Here is a 5,354-nt window from a genome sequence, read left to right as displayed (position 1 = left end):
TCTCACATCCCATGTTTCAGTCACAGTCTGCTTGTAGTCCCTCTTCCTTTGTTTCCCAATATTTGAGTTCAGCCTACAGTGCCATATCTGCTAGTCTAATCTAAGTAGCAGTCAAGAAATCAAAAGACATGTTGAACTTGAAAAAAATCTCTCTAGGACCTCTACAAAGTGGTAAAGAGCAATAAATCAAAGAGGAGATGAGAAGTAAGGTGGTGGAGATGCCTGAACTTTTTACATGAAGATTCCAACAACTAACCAGTATGAAAATGGAAAACCAAGAAGCAGTGGATTGTTCTCAAACAACCAAGCAGTCTATTATTTCAGAAGACTTAATTCAGAAGGAAAATGGGTCAAACAGCTTACATTGATCCAACCAGCAAAACAAGACCTTGGAAAAGCACATCCAGGGAAGAACAGTCTGCCCTTGGTGTAGCAATTATTACAGTGCTGCTAAGAACGGTTACTTTTGAATGTATTGTTCCACCCACCACTAGGTGGCTATTGTATAGAATTCCCTGCAGGTCTTATAGATGATAATGAAAGCCCTGAGGCAGCTGCTCCTTTGGAGCTTGAAGAAGAAATTGGTTACAAAGGTGATATTACTGAATGCCCACCAGTTGTATTTATGGATTCTAGTTTGTCAAATTGTACTGCACATGTAATGACAGTAGCAATTAATGGAGATGATGCTGAAAATGTAAGATCCAAATCAAAGCAGGGGTGGAGAATTTTTAGAATTTCCTTATCAAAGAATGGCCTGCTGAAGAGACTTGGTGCTTTGGTAGGTGAAGAACATCTTACAGTGGATGCCAGGCTATTCATATGCTTTGGCACTGAAACATGCAAACACAAAGCTATCTGAAGTGCCTTTCCTGAAATTTTAAAGCCAAAAAGGACAACAATTTGTTTGTTTGGTTTGGTGGTTTTTGAATTTTAAAAAAAGATCACCTGGCCTTCTTGACTTGTACTCGCCATTCCAACATAATTTAATCTATATTTGAAATTAGCTTTTTCACAAAATTGAAGCAACATAGAACACATGTAGTTATATGAAATCATAATTACAGGATAGCTGTTATCTTTGTCTGCATTTATTAAAACTCTAATACTAATAAAAAGGAACAATAAATGCTGATATATTTTCTCCAAATTAAAAACATAAACTCAACTGTAACTCTTTTAAGGTAGCCTACAGAAAAGGATATCTCTGCAGGAAACTAGACATGAGTTTCAAATGAGGTCAATTAATCTGAAACCCAGGCCCATATAAAATTTTCTAACCGGATAAGTAGATAACGATTCATTCCATTAGTGTTGTTTGTTTTGTTTTGTTTCAAACTATAGGACAATATCATTCATTTCACATGAAAGCAAGATTCCGCTGAAGATTATCCAAAAACTACTGGAACAGCACATCAGGAGAGAATTGCCAGAAGTCCAGGCTGGGTTTAGAAGGGGTCGTGGTACTAGGATATTGTACCTAACGTTAGACGGATATTGGCTGAAACCAGGGAGTAACAGAGGAATGTTTATCTGTGCTTCACTGATTATTCAAAGGTGTTCGACTGTGTGGATCATAACAAACTGTGGCTGACTCTGAGAAGAATGGGAATCCCAGAACACTTGATAGTGCTAATGCAAAACCTATACTTGAACCAAGAGGGAGTCATCAGAACAGAGCAAGGAAACACTGCATAGTTCAAAATTGGAAAGGGCATAAACTAGGGATGTGTCCTGTCTCCATACATTTTCAACCTGTATTTAGAACAGATTATCTGGGAGGCTGGGCTCTATGAGGAGAAATGTGGCGTCAGGATTGGTGGAAAATCTATAAACAATCTGCGTTATGCAGATGACAAAACCCTGCTTGCTGAAACTGAGGAGGACTTGAGGTGCTGGCTGCTGAGGGTCAGAGACTGCAACCTTCAATATGGATTGAGGCTCAATGTCAAGAAGACAAAGATTCTCACCACTGGACCAATTGGCAGCATCAGGATGGATGGTGAAGAGATTGAGATTGTTCACAGCTTTAGTCTGCTTGGCTCCACAATCAACACTCTTGGCACCAGCAGCAGGAAATTAAAAGACATATTGCCATGGGAAAGCCTGCTGTTAAGGACCTCTCTACAGTACTCAAGAGCAATGGTCTGTCTCTGGAGACTAAGGTGCGTCTGGTACAGGCCGTGGTCTTTGTAATCACTTGTTATGCATCAGAGAGCTGGACAATGACCAGGGAGAATAGAAGGAGAATTGATGCTTTTGATCTTCGGAGTCAGAGTACTGAGGGTGCCATGGACTGCTAAGAAACCAAACAGATTCAACCTGGAGAGGGTTAAACCGGGCTGCTCCTTGGAGGCAAGGATTCTGAGGCTTTGTCTGACATACTTTGGTCATGTTGTAAGGAGGGATCGGTCCTTGGCGAGGGACATCATGCTTGGGAGGGTGGAGGGCAGGTGCAGGAGGGGAAGGCCCTCTGGGAGGTGAATTGATTCGGTAACTGAAGCGATCAGGATGAGTGTGTCAGAGAAAGTGACATTGGCATAGGACAGAGCAGAGTTTAGAGCTATTGTACATAGAGTAGCTCTGAGTCGCAAGCAGCTTGATGGCACAAAACAACAACAACATACTTTCTGGGCCTCTTAATTTAAATATTTTGGGTTTGTACAATTCAGCTGGATAGGAGAAGATTAAACAAAATCAATAAAGAGAATTTTTTATAAGGGGGGAAACAAAACAAAATATTGAAGAGCAACAATGTCAGTTTAAAGATTAAAGTGATCCAAGCTATGGTATTTTCAATTGTTCCCTGTGTATCTGAAAGTTCAACAATGAGTAAGGATGACAGAAGAAGATAATTCCTTTAAATTGTGGTGCTAGGGATGAGTCTTGAATATCCAGTGGATTGCCAAAGGAAGAAATAAATATGTCTTGAAGGAAGTATAAAAAACTGTACTGCATAAAGGCAAGGATGATGAAGCTTCATCTCACTTTGGGCATACTTTCAGGAGGACCAGACCTTGAAGGAAGGCATCATGCTGGGAAAGGTAGAGGATCAGTGAAAGATAAAAAGTGCCTAAAGGATAGGGATTGACACAGTGACTGCCGCAATATGCTTGAGCATGGCAGAGAACATAAGGATGGTGCGAGGTAGGGTAAGGCTAAGATCTGTTGTTCATAGGGTCACAATAAGTTTTGGTGGATTCAACAGCAACCATCAACAATAATCCAAACTCACATGTTGTTGTTGTTATGTGCTGTTGAGTCGTCTACGACTCATAGCAGCCCTATGAACAACAGCCCTAAACCCTGCTCTACCCTGGGCCAATCGCACTGCCTCCGACACACCCATCCCGATTACCCCAGTCACTGAATCAATCAATCTCATAGAGGGTCTTCCTCCACCCTCTCAAGCATGATGTCCCTCTCCAAGGACCTGGCCCTCCTTATATTATGTTCAAAGTATGTCAGACAAAGCCCTAGGATGCTTGCCTCCAAGGAGAAGCCTGGTTTAACCGTCTTCAGGATGAATCTGTTTTGTTTTCTTGGCACTCCAGGGTACATTCAATACTCTTCTCCAGCACCACAGCTCAAAGGCATCAATTCTCCTTCTATCCCCCTAGTCATTGTCCAGCTCTCTGATGCATAACAAGTGATTGCAAAGACCATAGCCTGTATCAGACACACCTTAGTCTCCAGAGTGACACTATTGCTCTTCAGTACCCTGGAGAGGTCCCTAACAGCAGACTTTCCCATAGCAATACATTTGTTTTTAATTTCCTGGCTACTGGTGTCAAGAGTGTTGACCATGGAGCCAAGCAGACTAAAGTTGTTAACAATCTCAATGTCTTCACCATCCATCCTGATGCTGCCAATTGGCCCAGTGGTGAGAATCTTTGTCTTCTTGACATTGAGCCTCAATCCATATTGAAGGCTGCAGTCCTTGACCCTCTGCAGCAAGCATTTTAGGTCCTCCTCAGTTTCAGCAAGCATGGTCGTGTCATCTGCATAACTCAGATTGTTACTAGATCTTCCACCAATCCTGATGCTGCACTTCTCCACATAGAGCCCAGCCTCTCAGATAATCTGTTCTAAATACAGGTTGAAAAGGTAAGGAAATAAGATACATCCGTGGCGTATACTTTTGCCAATTTTGAACCATGCAGTGTTTCCCGGCTCTGTTCTGATGACTCCCTCTTGGTTCAAGTATAGGTTTTGCATTAGCACAATCAAGTGTTCTGGGATTCCCATTCTTCTCAGAGTCAGCTACAGTTTGTTATGATCCACACAGTCAAACACCTTTGCATAATCAATGAAACAAAGATAGGCATTCTTCTAGTATTCCCTGATTTCAGCTATGATCCATCTAACATCAGCTACAATATCCCTAGTACCAAACTTACATACTTGAGCAAAATAATGCATTCAAGACTGCATCCAATTTATTGCTTTCCTGGTAGTCAGTAAGAAAATGTTCTTTTGATCTGAGGACATTCATAAGTTCTGCTCAGACTAAATCTTCTCTGATTGTAGACCCCTTAAGCAATCGTTTTTTACCATAGTGTCTTCTTTCAGAAGTATGGTGAGTTTCACACACTTGTGTATTGAACAGTTTTCTATAGGCAAAACCCTGAGCCTCAGGTAGTTAGAAAACAAAGACCTCCCACCAGAGTTAGACATTGCAAAAATTAGCTTCTGTAAATGGACTTTATTCTCTTCAGTGGAACTTTAATGAGCCCAAATAAGATGCTCCACTGCCAATTAATTGTGCTGAGTGTGTCAAGATTGTTATTGCTGAGAGTTGCTATTTGAACTCTAAGGTGCCTGGTCTAGGTTCATGATCATTGGCATGCTTGAATCCATTGTTGTGGCCATTGTGTCCATCTCCTGAAGAACTGCCTTACCCCCACTGGCCCTCCACTTTAGCAGACATGATGCCACCCTGCCAGTGATCAGTCTTTCCTAATAGTCTGTCCAAAACAATAGCATTCTGCTGTGACTCAGAGGTTACATTAAATAATTTTCAGAAATAAATTGCCAAGTCTTAATCTAAAAGTGCCATGAAACCTATCAACTATGGATAACCTTGAAATGTTGGTGGTATAGCTTTCAGCATCATAGCAATACTCAAGCCACCACAGCATAATAATATGGTGATAAATACCATTATCTGGCCCCACTGTATTGTGGTATCATGACTATTTTTTTATTAAATTTTATTAATTCTAATGAACATTTACAGAGATTTGGGGTTTTCTTTCATTCATTCATTCATTCATTCATTCATTCATTGTTGCACTATTTTCTCTACCCTCCTCCCCAATTCGTTCTTCTTCCCCCCCCTTGAAAGTCTGTTT

The 5,354-nt window shown here is 41.0% G+C and overlaps 1 pseudogene; it reads left to right on the top strand.

Annotated features, from left to right (window-relative positions):
• Positions 1-266: 266 nt before the first annotated feature.
• On the top strand, positions 267-884 carry LOC102870383 (annotated as a pseudogene).
• Positions 885-5,354: the final 4,470 nt, after the last annotated feature.

This window comes from Elephantulus edwardii, unplaced genomic scaffold (genome assembly GCF_000299155.1).
Source record: "Elephantulus edwardii isolate Elephantulus edwardi_28Jun2011 unplaced genomic scaffold, EleEdw1.0 scaffold00358, whole genome shotgun sequence".
Lineage (NCBI taxonomy): Eukaryota > Metazoa > Chordata > Mammalia > Macroscelidea > Macroscelididae > Elephantulus > Elephantulus edwardii.
Note: the sequence above shows the minus strand (reverse complement) of the source record. Positions and strands in the feature narration are given on the sequence as shown.